The following is a 19,318-nucleotide window of genomic DNA, read 5'->3' on the forward strand; positions in this document are numbered from 1 at the left end:
GTTATTTTGTAAGTAACGGGTGATTTTTTTAGCATAGACAGAGAGGCCGTTTTTCTTGTCCTCATTCACTTATAAATGTTTTTTTTTAAATCATTTTATAATAATATCTGAATATATTAATTTGTAAAACCCATTGTGCACTGATTAAAAATGATGTGATAATAAAAATTTTAATTATAGTTTATATGAGATTTCGAATGGTGACCTTTATTCATATTAGCCATTGCCAAAGAGGTTAAACCTTATGCGACAATACAGTATAAGCGACATTGCATATTTATTAGTATAATTAATATGAATATCAGTTATATAAAACAGACGTAAGAATTTATTAAAAGTACAACTACGCCTTGGCGATAACAGTTAAATAATTCGTTTATTTCTCACAAATAAGAACATTGCCTTGAAAGTTATCTCTTCTGCATAAATGCCATTCTAGAATAATTATTCTATTTGAAATAAGTTATTGGGGCGGCGCGGCGATTAGGAAACGGGGTTCTTTGCATAATAACATGTTTGCAGTTTGAAATCTGTATAGAGCAAACCTGTGCTAATATTGTAACTGTATATAAAAAAATCTTAACATGGAATATATCCAGTTGGGAATTAATGACAAATATGCTATTGTTTCGTGTCAAATTTGTAATATTTTTATTTTGAAATTATAATATTATTAACGTTGTTTTCCATTCCATTTCTGTACCTTAAAAGAAAAAAATGAATTCTTATAGAGACTCTTTAGTCACCGTCTGACTTGACGTTTTTTTTGTGGAAGACACAAACGTCAACGCAATCAGAAGAAACGAGCCTTTATGCATTATTTTTGATTTTTAAATTAATTCTTTTTGCTTGTTGGTAAGCCAACTAATATGTCATACAGGTATATAATTTTTCCTACCTGCTAATTGAACTTTTAACTAACGTTTAATTAGAATACGCCTACTGCATTCTTATATTACTAAAAATCACAAACATTTAAAAAATATATATGTACTAACATATATAGGTAGATGTTCCTAACTACGTACTGAAATAACAGTCACAGTGTGTGGCGTACAACCCGAGCATTCCATTGTGACAGTTACAAATTAGGGAATTTATTGGGACATTTAATACTCTTTTTGTAAAGATAAAGTGGTGGAAAGTCGAGGTATTTTAGGTCATGTTTTAGGACGGAGTGTCTTATCACTCTGCCTACCTTACATATACCTATATCTGGGTTAGTGCATCGTTTTTGTACTATTTTGTATGAAATTCGACTCGTAATCATAACCTATAGAGTACTTGCAATTATGAAATTTAGAAAGAAATGACGTGATTCGTGTGACAAGATACCATCAAAGGAAAAAATCCAAATAATGAAAATGTATAGGTATGTCATAGAAAAAAATCATTACGAATTTATATGTGTAATTATTTTAATTACAAAATGAGTGCATACGGCAAATCTCAGGCTTAATTAAAAAAAAGGCATATCATAATATTAGAAAGAAACAAAGACTTAGTAAAAAATAAGCTTTAGGTCTTCTCTTTAGCTTTAATATTAAGCTAAAAGGATCTCAACGACACTTTAAGTACTCAAGTACAAAAACACGTACCTATGTACTTTTAAAAATGGCCTAACCAAGACACCGAGTTGAAATTATTTGGTTGTTTTATAAAAGCATTGAGAGTTTATTCGTGTTTTACGATGAGCACGTGCTAAATAAAACTGTGCAGAACTCGTTCATCTATTATTATAGTGAAAGGTTAACCACACATAGGTCATATATATGTTTTAAAATAGATTTTAAAATAGATAGGTAAAATAGTATGGTAATAGCCACGAGGCGGTCGTACGAGGGTGTAACTGTAATGCGTGCTGTGCATGATATGGGTTCGATTCCCACTCGGGGAATGAAATATTTAGTATTTTTATTTCTTTGCTCTGGTAACGAGGGTAAGCGCTACGTTGAGATCAGTTAGTCAACGCAATGCCTTAAGTATTATAAATAATTTCCTTCAAGTAGAGATCGAACCCAGAACCACCGCAAACTCTTTATCATTGCGCTTTTATGGATATTTAAATAAAAAACGTTAAAATAAACAGTACGTATCCATTTGTGGAAAGTCATTTCTCATCTTTGTTTATTTCTCTTCCGCATATTCTATATGTTTTGTTAAACAACGACTGTCATATTTGCGTAATATGTTTGTGTATACACATTCATATTTACATATGTGAAATTCTAATAACAACAATATTTACACATACAACGCCTAGAAATATGGTTTCACTGTAGATATTTGTAAAATTATATATATTTTTAAAATAAATGGTATTTTTCACGCCAGTTCTGTTCTTTGAAAACACTAGACGAAGAAAATGCTTCACGCTGTATCCCGCACGTAATCGTAGCATGCAGAGGGAACCTAGCCTAACCTCCGTTCCCCATTATCTGCCGAATTCTGAACATTTAAGTATTCATAAAATTATGAAATTTAGATTTTAGATCTCGTTATCATCGTTGCAGGCGGAACTATTATTTTATATAATAGCGAGTTCGTTACAACGCGCGCGGACGCGGGCGACCAAGCGCTATAAAATTATGATTGGCAAAAGGATCGAGTGAACGGTGGTGGGAAAGAATTTCTTCATTCTCACTTTTTATTCTAATATGGAATAGTTCTATATTGTTGGAATTCTAGGCCGTCGTGGTGCGGTGGCGTAAAAGCGACGGTTATTGGTTCGATTCCCATTTGGAAAATGTAATTTTGTGAAAAACATAATTACAGTTAAATATTATCACATTTCGACAAGATATTATACATATATGCTCATATACAAGTTCGTAGGCTTTAAGTAGCTATTGTATACAGCACTTAACCACACCAGCTGTTAATGAAGTGTCCGTATACAATTGATTTAGTGGTTACCAAGAAATTCAGTATAGTTATAGAAGGTCTACAGAGACCGCTACGTATCTTCATTACGATATTTGCAATAGTCTGTCGTTATGTCAACGGATAAATTACTCAATATTTTCTCTCTCCTTCTCTATCTCATCTCTATTATCGTCTAAATAACTCAACTATAACATAATAAATTTACTTTAAACATGTCTTTTCTCCTTTAATTTCTTGACAAAGAAAGATTTTTTTAGAAATGTATGAGAATTTAAACGTAGCGGGATTTGAACCCGCACCTTTTAAACAATTTCCAAGTTATTTTTCTCTCCTAAGTATGAAATAACACTTTAAAAATAATAAATAAAGAGTTTGTTGAAAGATTTCCTATGACCTCTCTCAATTACGATGGATTATACAATGCATCTATATAAAAAACACAGCTTTGATTTCTATAAAGATATAGACAATAATAAAATATAAAATAGGAATAAGTCACCGAACTCCGATCACAAGAACTCGATTAAGAATAGCAAATAGTTAACAGGAAACGGTCCAGCAAATCGATAATTAGGACAACACGTGTTGGCGAACATCTTACACAGTGTAATTTAAATAAGAATTAACGTGAATTAAATTCCTTATTAATATTGTTTACTTATATTCTTCCCACGGCTTCACCTACGTGGACTTCAAGATAGCTACTTAGTTATTTCTTATTTTAACGAGAAAGTCTGTTTTCTAAGATGTCACATTATTTATGTGTGGTAAGCTTTTAATCTGTGGTGTAGATTGAAGATTTTAAGTAGGTAGATCGCAGGGTACGTTGTATTATATTATGTAAACATTTAAATAATAAATTTTAGAGATGAGGTGCTGCAAATATAATTTTAGGTAGATTTTTGTAAATGAATGCCTTTGGCGTTTTTTTTATTTATTTATTATTGGGATTACTTTTTTATGAATTTGTTTCTGTTTTGACTGAATAGGGAGTGATATTTATGAGTTTTGTGTACAAGGGGTGAGATGCTTATTATTTTTTTATTATTATTCTACCAATTAATCTTAAATGCGGCGTTAAGTTCTGCCACTCTAAGCTTCAATGTCTCGATTTCGGGAGAACGGTGTGCGTGGACGTTATATTTTCTCTGCCTAGGTGCCTATCCTTCTAAATGCGAAACAGCGATAGCTAATCTTAAATATGACGGTTCCAGGTCTCTAGTGAGAACTGTAATTTTCGCACATGTAACCCAATTGCGATTAAGGTTACGTGACACATTGTTCGTACCTTCCAAATTTAGTTTCGCAGATTCAATCAGTATTTGCAAGATAGGTAATTACATTTTAAATAACTGTACGTACGTGGGAATTTATTTGACATACATATATGTTTTTTTATATTATTTATAAATTAATATTATTAATGCATTTTATTTCCGAGATTCTTGTAGGATATGGGAATCACCAAAAATAAACATCAATTAACTTCAGTCAGATTCTTAAATAAGAGACTCATTTCTTATTCTATTATCATTCAACAAACTCTTTCTCAGTTACTCTCTCTCTTTTCTATGTCTATGTTACAATTTAGTTTTTACATAGACTGTCAGCGATCCTGCATTAGATTTAATTAATATTAATTCCAGTACATTTTTATCCTAAAAATATTTCTCAATTTTACTTGTTACCGTTGTTTTTATAGATACTTTTTTTTGTTTCAAACTTAGTATACTTACATATGAATGTTATAAATAAAAAAATATTAAAAATAAAATTTAAGTTTGAAAAACTATACAAAAATGGCTTTTATAACCTAGAACTTTTAAATTTTGCGCTACATTTAAAACTTTCCCAACATTTTTTATTTATCTATATCTATATTCTATATATATATAAAAGGACTTGTCCTCACTGACTGAGGTAAGACGCACGCACAGCCGTAACCGCTGATGGTGGAAACGTGAAATTTGGACAGATGTTTACTTTTGTAATCTGGACATCCACTAAGAAGGGATTTTGAAAAATTTTAATCCTATAGGGGTAAAATGGGGGCTCAAAGTTTGTATGGAAAAAAAATTAAATCGGCACCGATTCTTATAAAATTTTAAATTTAGATTTTTAAAAGTATTTAATTGAATATGTGTTTCATAGTTTTCTAGAATTCTTCCCCTAAGGGTGCAAATAAGGGGTTGAAAGTTTGTATGGACAAATTCTTAAAACGCCACCGATTTTTATAAAATTTGATATTTAGACTCTTAAAAATATTTAATTGAACATGTGTTTCATGGTTTTCTAGAATTCACCCCCTAAGGGTGCAAATAAGGGGTTGAAAGTTTGTATGGAAAAATTCTTAAATCGCCTCCGATTTTTATAAAATTTGATATTTAGACTCTTAAAAATATTTATTTGAACATGTGTTTCATGGTTTTCTAGAATTCACCCCCTAAGGGTGCAAATAAGGGGTTGAAAGTTTGTATGGACAAATTCTTAAATCGCTTAAAAATATTTCATCGAATACATGTTTCATGGGTTATTAGAATTTACCCATAAATACGCATGCGAAGCTGCGCGCGTCCGCTAGTTTTATACAAAATACAAAAGCCAAATCTAAATATAAATATGCAAATACAAAATTGAGTTAGTGTGCTTGCTTCCCACTAGCGAATTTGTTAAAAGAGTTTCTTCGTTCTGTTTTCCATTACGTGTCATATGTAATATTCACTTAAACGTCACGCACGACTTTCAGAGAAGCTTCCTATGAATATTTTATTTTTAAAAGCAGATCAACTCGTGTGATAAATTTAGGGGGTAGTATTTTAGGGGTCTGTATCCAAAGGGTGAAACGGGACCCTATTAATAAGACAGAAGCTTAGCTGTACGTCTGTCCGTCTGTCACGGCTGTATCTGATGAAAAATGATAGTTAGACAGTTGAAATTTTCACAGATATTGTGTTGCCAATATAACAAAAAATACTAAATAATATATAAAATAAATATTTAGGGGAGCTCCGATACAAAAACTTATTTTTCACCGTTTTTATAGATAATAGTATGGAATCCTTCGTTTAAATAATATAAAGGCATTAAGAAAAAGAACTAAAACTAACTACCCCAAATATATTTAACTATCAATGAATACAGCTATAAAACAAGTCAATTTAATCGACAGAATGACAAATTAATGCGTTAATTAATAGTTGTTTGACTCGGTCTAATATGAACGTTACACCAGCCATTAAGAATGCTGCAAATAAACTGTCGGCATTTAAACTGCAATGTACTTTACTGCGAGCGACGCGACGAAGACAAGAATATATCTCGTTTACTATTGAGATATTGCAAGATATTTCTTGATACTAATATTATAGCATTTTGTTATATTAAATAAAAATTATTAGAAGGAAATGTTTAATGTTATGTAAAATTAATTTGATTTTTGTTTTTTCAACTATTAAGGTTTTTTAAATATAATAGAGGTATTATAATTAAATATAACCTATCTTAGTATCGTAGTATTAAACAACCATATAAAGACAATGTTAATATGCAATAATTTAGATATAAGCTAAGTTTTGATAAATTATATTTTTTCTTTACATCAGAAAAATATTTTGCTTTAAGAAATGAACGATGACATATGGAACGCGATAACATACTGTACTGTATGTACTGTATGGCGGATAAAACCAACTCATAATTTATCGGTAAGGTTTTACGAGGTGACAGCGGGAAACTCACAAAAATACGGCGTGATCGAAACTCACACCCTGACGAGGTGTCAAGGTCAAACGAATAGAACACGTAGAACGATCATAAAATTCACATGTGGCGCACCGTAAAAACTGTCGCCTACCATTTCGCCTTTACGGCGCCTAAAATGTTTAATTTCTTGAAAGTATAAGATTGAACATATCATTTTATACGAGGTATGTACTTATTTCGAGGCACTCCTGGCGTAGGGGACTGTAAGTGCTAAGGTTGCGGGTTCAATTTTCAGTTAAGAGAATTAATTATTAAATATTTTCTTTTCCTCGCTCTGTTAAAAAGTTCCGCCATTTATAAAAAAGACTAGAAGATACACTTACAAAGCTTCCTCTAAAATAGGCGGCGATAGTAAAATATACAATGAACATATAAATATTTCAATGTTATCGCATAAGTTCTACGATTGGAAGCCTTTTAATATTATTTATAAAAAATGGATTCTAGTCTTAGAATTTTAAAAAGGATTTGTTACATCAACAATTAATTCCCTTTTTGAAATATATTTAGTCACAGTAGATGTTATTAATATATCTAAATAAATGGGTATATTTAAGTCATTATAAACAATTATTACGTTTTCGTTTCTTTAAAGTCTTATTTACACTTATTTTTACGCAAAATACATAATGACTAGCAACTTTAACACATTTCATTTAAATTGTGTATAATTTTGACGTCCTTCATACATCTCGCTAAAAACTCGTTTGGGAAACGCACTTAAAATATTAAAAACATTAATGACCTACTTTGCAGGAACATTGCGTGCAGTTGTCACTTATTTTAAAATGCCCCAATTATCACTAAAAAACATGGATGAAGATCATATTCCAAAATGAATATATTAATTGAACCGTTCAATTTTATCTATACTGATTTAATAAAGCCGAAGAGTTTGTTTGTTTGTCTAAATGCTAAGATCTCTGTATCTGTCTGATTTACTTTTTTTGTTTAGTATTAAAGCTGAAAGCTTTGGAGTACTATACGTATAGCTCTCCTCCTATAGTTTTAGTTGGCCTTAAATAACGGAATAACAATAATAATTGCAATACGCTAAATTTTATTTAAAGAGATTGTTGCACCAATATAAAGATAAAGTAACTAATTCTTATTTGTTATTATTATAAATTATAGATTTTCACGATTTATTACGTATGACAGAATAAGCAAAGATATTCAAAGTGCTAGGACATTCCGTTTTTTTCTTTCTGCTAGAATTTTAGAAATTGCATAATGAGAGGAATCTAAAAAAGGAAAACGATAAGAAAATAAAACGAGTTTATAAAACGACAAAAAGAAAATTCATTCTCTTTAGTGGATTGAACCCACAAACGTTTTCACAATTCCTGCCGTACTACGCCATAATGGCCTGAAGTTTATAATGAATTTTACAGTCATTACATCCCGCAGTGATGTTTCGACTGGTTTATTGTCGTTTGTATAAATACATTCAAAAGGATATTGCATGTTTTCACTTTAATAGCTTTCAAAATATTGTGTACTTTATAAGAAGTATGAAGCGATTTATGTGGATGTTGATTCATATAATGACAGTTTTATTTAAATCCAAATAAAAATAAGACTTAAGAAACTCCAAAAATGCCTCAATTTTTTTTTATTATTGCATTATTATAGATTTTTTTTTTTGGAAATTGGTTATTCATGCATATCTAAATTAAAGATAGATAATATCTATCAATTTCTATCAGCGTTAGGAAATAATTTAAGTACATTTTATTTTAAGAAATACATCCTATACATATTTAGGTTGTGCACCTATAAAGCTGAAATTGGACATCTATGTTGCTTAGGGAATATTGGGAAGGAAGCATCGAGAGAGAGATTTCCCAAAAATCATAGTAAAAATAATTCAAGGTAAATTAACTTCTTGCTGTATCCCGCACACAACAGGGTAACCAGATGGAATCTAGTGTTAAGAGAATCCGTTTCCGACTTTCCCCCGAATTCTGAAGGCATTTCATGTTGATTAGCGGAACTCAACGCCGCACTTTGTCTCGGCACTAGAACGAAGAAATTTAAAGAAATATGTAATATCCTCGAATGAGGATCGAACCCACAACTAGTCGCGTTCACGGACACACTTTGTGCACCTACGTCACGACTGGCCACAACTCAAAAATCATAAAAAATCACTATATAAATCATACAGAAATGCTCAAAAATCTTGATTTTACCACAAGCATAGTTGCGAGCTACAACTAGTATGTAATGAAACTGTCACAAATAAGTAGATCATAGAAAATCCAATATCGTAAACTTAATAAATTCCACGTTCCATATACTTAAGTTAAAGTGCTAAGCTAAGCTGCATATTTTAGACAAGCGACTGGGGTTCAACTTCATATCCGCTTATAGAAATAGCGTTATTGAAGGAATTTTTACTTACTTTTCTTACTTCTTTATTTATATGATATACGAATATAAGTTTATCGATAACTAGCGATTTAGACGTGGTTTCGTAAGCTCAGAGACATTGTGACTGCATTCTCCAAATTCATCGTTCAACATACAATTCGAGACATTGCATATTGAATACTAGAACAAGGGGAAAATGAAGAGTTTAGTTTCAAAACCCGCCAAAACGATATTTGACTAAAAACATTCTTTCGCTTGAATATGAAGCGTCATCATTTATTCTTTCTTGTTAGTTTAAAAATTATAAACAAATGCCGCTAAAATCTTAATAAATCAGCTTACAAAAGTTACAGTTTGTTGCAAATGCCGCTAAAATATATCCAATGCGTTTCAAATTCCGCTAAATCCAAATCGACCAATCACAGCAAGGAGTTTGCATCACGTGACACAACAAACACTATGGCGGTGTAGTTAAAAACGTGAAGAAGTGCTGTTAGTTTTTTATGTTTATTTCAAATAACAAATGGATGACTTACCACAATTTGTTACTAAATGTGATCCTAAACATGCCAGAAAGAGAAAAAGTGATAGATCAACATGGAAACGCATTGCAGAGCAAAACAAAAGGTACGTAAAATTTTGTATTAAACTACATGTTAAAGTGAAGGGGATGATGTTATGCAAAATGTTATCAAAAAAATGTTATTTTATTAACTGTAAATTAAAACTATTCGGGGTCTATTTTCTTCTAATTTGTCCTTACATCTGTTTCTGGAGAAACGTAATGGAGATTTTGTGTAGGTATTTAAAAGGTAGGTTACTTATTGCTTATGTTATGTTGTAATATCCAAGTAATAAAAAAACAACTATATTCCAAAAAAAACTTCTTATATTAACCAGAAGTCAGTATAATGCTACGTTTTCATTGAGGCAAAACGAAGCCGAGCACAATACGCGAAATCTTATCCTTGCTCTTGGTTGTTTTAATGTAAAAATATTGTTTCAGGTATGAAAGTAAAGGTTTACCGAAGTTCCCGCAATGCAATCATAACCAAAAATCTTTCAGATGCGCTAAATTAACTTACCAGGAAATAAGCAGATTTCATAGAAATTTTTATAAATGTACAACTAAAATTTCTCAAGATCATTTCATTTTAAAATACTGCAACGTAAAAAAAGCTTTTAACAAAAAAGAAAATTCTAAAAGAAACATTGCTACTAAATATTATATCATTGGAAACCATAGTCAAATGATACCAGTTTGCCAAAAAACGTTCTTGGATGCTCTTCTGGTTAAAAAAGATAGAATTAAGGGTATTATGAGAAGATTTTATGAAAGTGGAGGGAATCATCCAGAAGAAAAGAGAGGAGGTGATCGAAAATCCCAAAAATTCTCGGCAAAAAAAGTGGCAGTTGAATGTTTTATTGAGAAACTTAAATGCCAAGAAAGTCATTATTGTCGCTCAAAAACACAAAGATTATATCTCCCGGCCGAGCTTAATATTCAAAAATTATGGCGGTTCTATAATGCAGAAAATCAGGATGATCTTAAGGTTACACAAAGTTTTTTTTCGCAATATATTTAATACATGTTACAACATTGGTTTCGGTTCCCCGAGAACAGACGTCTGCTCTACATGTATTTCTCTGCAAGAACAAATAACATCTGAAAGCGACCCAAGAAAAAGACAGGAACTTATGACTAATAAAAGAATTCACAGATTAAAGTATAAAGCGTTTTACAAAATACTCCAAGAGGAAGATGAGACTATTAAAACTATTACATTTGACTGTCAGAAAAACCAGCCGCTACCTAAGCTTCCAGACCAATCAGCGTATTTTAGTCGACAGTTTAATTTTTATCACTTTGCAATTGTAGATGGAAATTCTAAGGCAAAATTAAATAAAAAAAATGTAAATTCATATTATTGGAGCGAAGTAGTCCATAATAAGGCAGGAAATCAAATTGTAAGTGCAGTATATCATTATCTACAACATGTTACTTTTAACAAGAAAATCGAGATTTTACGAGTGGTATGCGACGGTTGTTCCGGGCAGAATAAGAATACTGCAATGGTTGTTATGTTGGGTAAATGGTTGTATTGTGAAGCACCTAGACATGTTAAAAAAATTGAATTAATATATCCCATAGTAGGACATTCCTTTATACCTCCTGACCGTGTATTTGCTAGGATCGAAAAAATATTAAAAACTAAAGAAATTGTAACTTGTCCAGCAGAATACGTCTCTGTGCTTGCGGAAAATGGAACTGTCGTAGACCTGTCAACTATACCAGTCTACGACTGGAAGAAAGCTTATGAAAGAATTATAAAACCTACTACCTCTTGGCATTTTCCTTTTATGAAATCAAAGCGTATTTTTATAACTAGATCAAAATCTGACAACGTATTAGTTCAAGGAGAAATTAATTATAAAAGTGAACTCAACGGAAAAAAAAGAATTACAAAAAAAAAATAAAAAAATAACAATGCTTTTTCCCGAGTTAGTACTAGCAAACATAAATTTTCCAATAAAGGCAAAGGTGGACGATGTTGTCAAACTTCTCGAAAAGCATTTCGGGACAGATTGGAGAAATTTGTCTACTTTAGAATATTATAAAAATATTAAAGCAAGACTGCATGCAAATGTCGAAACATTCAGTAGCTTCGATACTGAAAATAATGTCGAAGAGCATTATTGTGAATATGGTTTTGAGGACGTTGAAACACATATTTAAAATTGTTCTTAAATTCCACTCTTTTATTTTCTTTTATTATTTGTTTTTAATTTAATTAATAAACAATATTCAAACTTTAACCTCTATTAATATTTCCATGTTCCTAGAATCTTATAAATGTACCTAAATTGTTTTATTAACATTTCACTATTCATAACTGAATAAAACCATCCACATGTCAAAATCTGTCAATTGCAAATCCCGCTAAAACAAACAGTGTTTATATCAAACCCCACTAAAATCAAATGTATGCTTCAAAATCCACTAAAACCAAAATTGTAATGGTTATTTTTACGTTATTTTTAATTATTCTCCTCGGAGACTATGTTCTTTAGTATTGCCAGTCTTAATATAAAGCTGTCACTGTATTTTTTGAAAAATATTGTACACAATAATTATTTTAAAAGTTTTTTACGTTTTACCGACATTTAATGAAAAGTGTTATGGCGGGGTTTGAAATGAAGCTCCTCAAATAATGAATTTCTTAAAATTGGGATTATAGATATTAGCCATAACGATATGCACTGTGCCTCTATGGGCTCAGCATAATTTACTTTTAATAACAACAATTATTATTGAGGCCAGTCGAGGCGATAGTTGTGGGTTCGATTCCCACTCGAAGAAATCAAATATTTAAAATTATAATTTTTTGCGATCCACTACTTAAAGGCTCCGTACCGATACATTGTAACGCTAGTATAATACAGTATAATTAATATTATTATAAGACAAGTATCAGAGCAAATTGTATCTTGGAATACAAAATTGAGAATGCCATTATATATTCAATTTAATAGATAATAAAAGTCAACAGAGCATTAAACATGAAAAATGGCTTGTAAATTAAAATGCACGTTCCATTAAAGCTTGTCTATGAACCAGTCAAAGCAATATATTACGGAGTTGTTCAACTAAAGTTATTCAATTTTGTGTGCTAGTAGTAAACTTTGAACATGTTTGAGTTACGAATAAGATATGGATATTAATATTACTAGGAATAAGATATGTTTCAAGTAATCTTTATAAAAAAAATATATAATAATATGAAACAAACTCGCTTTTCACCGACATACATTTTCAAACTATATTTCTTTATTTTCTTGCCAGCTTCACGCTATATTCCGCATACAGCAGGGTAAGCAGAGCGTACCTAGTGTTAATACACTCCGTTTCCCAATTCCAACCGAATTGACGAGCCATTGTGTGTTGAGTGGCATAACTTAACGCCGAGCTTTGGCTTGTTAACAGAGGAAATTAAAATATTAATAAATAATAGCTTATTCCTAAGAGTGGGCGATTCCAAGAAGGTATATGATGAATTTATAAACCTTCTTGGATCACTATATATTTTTATTCCAGCTTAGAATGTCAAATGTTTGTGATATCATCATTGTATTACAGTAAACAATCATATTATAACATTGTATTGGAAGTGTAATAATAAGCAAATTACTTAAAAAATAATTACAAAAACGAACAGCGATTTAAGCCGTCACTAAATAAGTAATTTAAAACAAAAACAATTACTTCTCATATATTTTTCCATACACTTAAACTGTTACCTACATAATAATATATTTTTTTAGAAAAGAATATAATACTTCCTTTTATTATTTTCGATTCAATGTCTTTTAATATTTGACTCACTTAGAAATTTTGACATTACAAACAGTCGTTATTTTTAATAGCTTATCGCGTCCTGCCCAGTTTATTTGTTTAAGGCTCCACAGTAAATGTACATTTTTATGATATTTTAAGTAGAATTTTTATAATTATTTTGTTTTTCATATTGTTATTCATATTTTAGATGAAAAGAATCCCAGTGGCACGGTAGGCAGAGAGAACCTAGTGTTAGGACACTCCGTTCCCTCCTCCTCCTCCGTCTCCTGATTTTATAAAAAAATTCACAGGGCAAAAATAGTTTATAAAATTATTTGATTTACAAATATATTTTTTATTGCTATTTAGCTGTAATTAAAATTAAAATTTAGAGAAGAATCAATTTTAAATTAGAAATGAAGATAAAATTCAAATTATTTTGTGAATCTGGATAATCTCGGCTGCCTACAATTGGCTACAAGACCGGAATTCAAAGGCAAATTTACGCTAATGAGAAATATTTGTATGGATAACACGGAATAGAATAAATATAAAGTAAATTTTACATTTCTTTGAAAAATCAAACCTTATCTTATTTATAGAATCATTTAAATTATACGCTTGATTATACTTGTTATTTTTCTGCCTCAGAAAGTATCGGCTTTTGCAAATTCAAAAATCTATGGGGATTGTTTACCCTTATCACCCTTTTATTGGATAAAACGGTTTGCCCTTGCGTACCGTTTTTATTTTTCTGTTGCCCGTTTGTTGAATCAATTAGGTATTTAATTACGTACGAGGATTTTTTTAATTAAAAATTCCTTTTCTTTCACTACATAGCTAAATGTTATTAGACCACTATTCTTTATAAAATAGAATGAACTTGCTCTACAATTCTCAATGATTTCATTAAAGTGAAGCTTGTGGTTGCTTATTAAAATACCACACTTATATTTATCTGTTCAAAATTGTTTAAATTCTTAGAATGGGATTGTCTATAGTACCAACTAACCCGAGTAAAACAATATAATATCTCGTTAGAGGTCTTGATATCACTGTAAGATGAGCTTTTAATTAAAAGGTTAATTATTTTATAATTTTTCTAAAGTAATATTACTTCATTTGCTAAAATTAGGAACGAGTTAACTTGTTCCTAATTTTAGATCTGTACTATCCTGATTCTTTTTGGATCTGTACTATCCAGATTCTTTTTATAGTTTCTATATAAAATAAATGTAAATATAGGTACACAATAGTGTTTGTTACATTTTTATTTATTTATTTAAGTTTATCTTCTTTTACCGTCAAAGTCACTATTTTTACATCTAAACGTGAAATCTGAATGAATGACGTCAATTGATTCATATAGCTAGTGTTATTTACAACTGAAATTAATTTTTAAAATTAGCTCGTATGAATTATTTAACATACGAATGTGATAAATTACTTTATCAAAGAAATGTTTGCGATCGAGCGATATCCTGTAATTTTGAAGTGGTAAATAATGTAGCTAATACCGGTGACAAATAAACGAGTTCGCCGCTCGCTCGGGGCCATTTAAATTGTTCAAACCAATGTGGGGATGATCGATGTATTAGCCGCGTAACCCACTTACGAGACGGTCCTGGATTTTGTATTTATACTAATGTAGATTCGTTGTATTTTTGTCATGTATTGAGGCCGTAGTGGCGCAGCGGCACCAGGGTGTGGCTGTAACGTGACGGTTGTGGGTTCGATCCCCACTCGAGGAAATGAAATATTTATTTACGTTTATATTTTCATTTCTTCGCTCTGGTGTCGAGGCAAAAGCGCGGCGTTGAGTTTTGCCCCTCAACACGCAATGCCTCCAAAATTCGGCAGAAAGTAGGGAACCTAGTGTTAAAACTCCGTTCCTATAAAGATACTTCCGTTCCCCATTTTCCAATGAATTCTCGAAATGTTTCGTGTTAAGTGGTGGAACTAAATTCTGCGCTTTGCCTCCAATGGGAAATGAGAATATAAAATGTTTTATTCCCCCCAGTGGGAATTGAAACCTCCTAGGCCACGACGATCTCTAATAAATAATTATATTGTTTTATATCACACGAGGAACTATTGACTACTATATAAAATATATATACTGACACGCTCGGAACGCCAGATTGAAAGAACCATACCATATAAAATATATATCAGTGAAAGAAATCATTTCTGTCAATGATACTCAGATATAATAATATATACTCAGATATAATATACCTTGATTTGTAAAAGCTCTTAACCATGTTTGAAAGGGTTGATGGCACTTTGTACGGGTCAAGAGTCTATATTGATCTTCGAGACTCTCTAAACTCTAATCTATTAAAACTTTTCAACTAATATTTTCCGACTTTAGTAATATCTTTTACAGATATAGTTGAAAAGCGGGAAATATTAATTAAATATTAGTATGCTATCATGATATTATGAATTCTATTTAAACCCCATAGAACGCGGTTTTGTCATAGATGTGTGTTAGCGTCAAGCTCTTTCTGACTATACAAGCTAAGGTAGGAGAATTTCTAAAAATATCTATTGCTTATTTGGATGGGTAAAATATAATTATTTTATGTGCATCACACTTATATTCATAATGCTCTGATAAGACAAGATGCGGTGTTATATTCCGCTTCTCAAAGAGGGAAACGGAGTGCCTTGACACTTATTTCTCTCAACCTACCCCGCTACTCGAGACAAAGCGCGAAGTTTAATTTCTAGATGATTTTGAACAGTTGAGGTAAATTCAAACGAATAATTAGTTTACTGAAATATATATCAAAGCTCTTTTGTGTCTTGAGTTAGTACTGTGCTTTAGAAAGCTACTCGAAATTCATTTCAGTCGAGAATTGTTCTTCCTATTAGCAACAACTTATATTTTAAATATAAAATTTTTAAATTAGATAAAAAATTTAAACAGTATATAATATTTTTGTTAATTTTCCAGCTCGAATGAAAATTGTTAATAAATATAATTTATTTTTTTTCAGCTTCAGGCTATATCCCGCTTATAGCACGATAGGCAGAGAGAGCCTATTATTAAGATACACCGTTCTCCACTTTCTGCCCAATTCTAGGGACAATGCGTGTTGAGTGGCGGAACTCTACGTAGCGCTTTGCTTCGACACCAGAACTAACAAATAAAGATATTAAATATTTTATTTCCTGTAGAGGGAACTGAACCCCTAACCTGCTGCGTTTACAACCTTACCATTCGTTACCTATTCGAACAACTGGATGAATTTTATTTATATGTATAGATAATAGTTTACTTGTTGACACTTGCCATTTTATTCAATATCGATATTGAACATACATATCGATATGAAGCAAACAATAACAAATAAAATTGAATTGAATTGATAGAAAAGTAAGCCGTTTTTCAATATTCAACGGAAGAACACAATAAAAGTTCGACTAAAACAGTACATAGCATTTTTATATACCATTTTGATTACTTTAAAATGTTGATAAAAAGCTTAACACAAACTGTTTTTTGTTGCTAAATGGTAACTTGTTAATGAATAATTTGTTAATAAATGCAATATTAATATACATTTATTTAAAGAAATATATTTAATTTTACATGTACAGTGCAGAGTTTAAGTTATATATAACATTTTATAATCTATACAATTATATTAAGGATTTTGCGACCTAGCAGCACAGTATTTCATAGTAAACGCAACGGTTATGGGTTTACTCTCACTTTGGTTAATGAATTATTTTTATCTCCTCCCTCTGGTAACACGACAACACGGCAGCGTTGTGTTCTGTCACTCCAGAGGGGGTGCAATATCTAAATAGATGCTTTATGTGAAACAAAGCATTTAACTGACAAAATTATAAGTATATATTAAGTAACCCCAATATTTGAAATTCTGAATATCTTGTGAATAAAAATTACACAAAGTTAATATCAGGCCATGGATCATCCTATAGGATAAATTATCGATATTATAATTAAAATGTATACGTATTTCAAGCTGCAGCTTATACTTTAAGAAAAAAATAAATAAATATAAAATAGGATCTAAAAACATAAATCTAAGATAAGATACGATCTAAACTTTTAAAAGGCACGTGTTTAGATTGTTTAATAAAATCTTTTCGTAGATTTCACATCACTAAAAGACTAATTGGATAATTAAAATGTATCGAGCATAAATAGAAAGTTCGTGACCGTAATATATCGAGCACTTAGGAAATTAACTATAATTTAAATGGTGAAATAACATTGCTTTTTATTTTGCTTTGTTTAACGGTATGTATGTATGTACGTATTTAATTTATAAATATATTTATTTAAAAAAAAAATTTTTTGTAGCTTCACGCTGTATTCCGCGTGCAGCAGGGTAGGCAAAGGGAGCCAAGTGTTAAGACACTCCGCTACCCACTCTCCGTCGAATTCTGGAGGCGTAGCACACATCCTTGCTTTACCAGAGCAAGGAAGTGTATATAAGTAACAAGTAAAACAAACAGGCTTAGTAATTAGATATTGTAGTAAAGGTGTTGTAGCATTAGTTTGACACCGACTTCAAAATTATAAAATCTTTATATAATTATTTTTCACTTTTTAGTTCGTTGTTAGAAGTCGGTTTTTGTTTTTGTTAAAAATTAATTTATTTTACGATTTTTAGTGATGGGTAGATCTTAAAATGATGCTTCTTGAACGAGTGGTGATGGTGGTGGTAGTGGTTGTCAACGAGTGGTTGTGATTGTTCTATGTAAAACTTCATTTAATTAGCTATTATTTTTGTGCAAAGTTACATTTTGCTATATTGACAAGAACAAACATAAAAAGTATTCGGGTGAATTCGGAATCTCCCTTTTTTGACGTTGGTTGAAAATGAGAACATCCTCTTTTTTGAGATTGGTTGAAAAGAAATGCAACGATCAGGAATCTCACTTCTGACAACAAGTTTAAAAAGTTTTTGCTTGTAACTATTACAGTATAATTAATTTTTGACAAAAAAAACAAACTTTCTCAATTTTCTCCGGATTCCATAATCGAAACCTAACCAAACTTTCACCAAATTATCCTTGAAGTGTATCCTTTCAAATAAAAAAAGAATCATCAAAATCGGTTGGCGCGACATTGAGTTATTCGGCTATTAGTCGCGCACATGCATAATGCAAATTTAAGACTTATGTGATTTTCTCATGGATACCATTGTCAGACATGGACCAAAAAAAAATGGGACCATTCGGGAAGCTATACCTTTCAAATAAAAAAAAATATCAAAATCGGTCCACCCAGTTAAAAGTTATGAGGTAACAAACATAAAAAAAAAATAAAAAAATACAGTCGAATTGATAACCTCCTTTTCTTACAGAAGTCGGTTAAAAAACCGCTACCACTGTGCCATGAAGGCTTTAGTTTTTATTTGTAAAATGATATGTAGGTAAGAAAATGTTATTCATATAAACGTTGGTGTACCTTTAAGGTTACATAATCAATAAAAGCATATATGTATGAATTTGTCAAACCTTCGTCAAAACATATGACCCTAACATGAGATGAGAATTCATAGCCGTTTTATCGCTATGTAGCACACTGAGTTATATAAATACTATTAAAATATTATATTACTTGGTGTTAATAGTGGATAGAACACGGTAGTTGTGAGTTCGATCCCGTTCGGTAGTATTGTCATAGTATACCTACAATTCTAATTAGTATACAAGGAATAAATTTATATTCTTTAATTACATATAACTTTATTTTAAAAAAATATTTTTAAATTTAATATCATTCATTATTAAGAATTCTGTAAGAATTCTGTAACAGCTCAAGAAAATGAGGTTAGACTAATAGATTAAAGATACGACACGTTCGCGTTCCTATATTTATAAAAAATTACCACAAAAATAAAAACAACAAAAGTACCTACATTTTTATTTGAAGCCAATTAAGATATTTGAAACTTATACAGAATGTTA

At 30.8% G+C, this 19,318-nt stretch overlaps 1 protein-coding gene and 1 pseudogene across 1 annotated transcript in view; both read left to right on the forward strand.

The window, feature by feature from the left end:
- LOC146532811 (cardioacceleratory peptide receptor-like) overlaps positions 1–19,318 on the forward strand; it is a 75,838-nt gene that overhangs the window by 30,851 nt on the left and 25,669 nt on the right. The window lies entirely within an intron of this gene.
- On the forward strand, positions 9,548–11,502 carry LOC146532812 (uncharacterized; annotated as a pseudogene).

The sequence above is a fragment of the Heliconius melpomene genome, chromosome 13 (genome assembly GCF_056956725.1).
Source record: "Heliconius melpomene rosina isolate 202511_hmr_F chromosome 13, ASM5695672v1, whole genome shotgun sequence".
In the NCBI taxonomy this organism is placed as follows: domain Eukaryota; kingdom Metazoa; phylum Arthropoda; class Insecta; order Lepidoptera; family Nymphalidae; genus Heliconius; species Heliconius melpomene.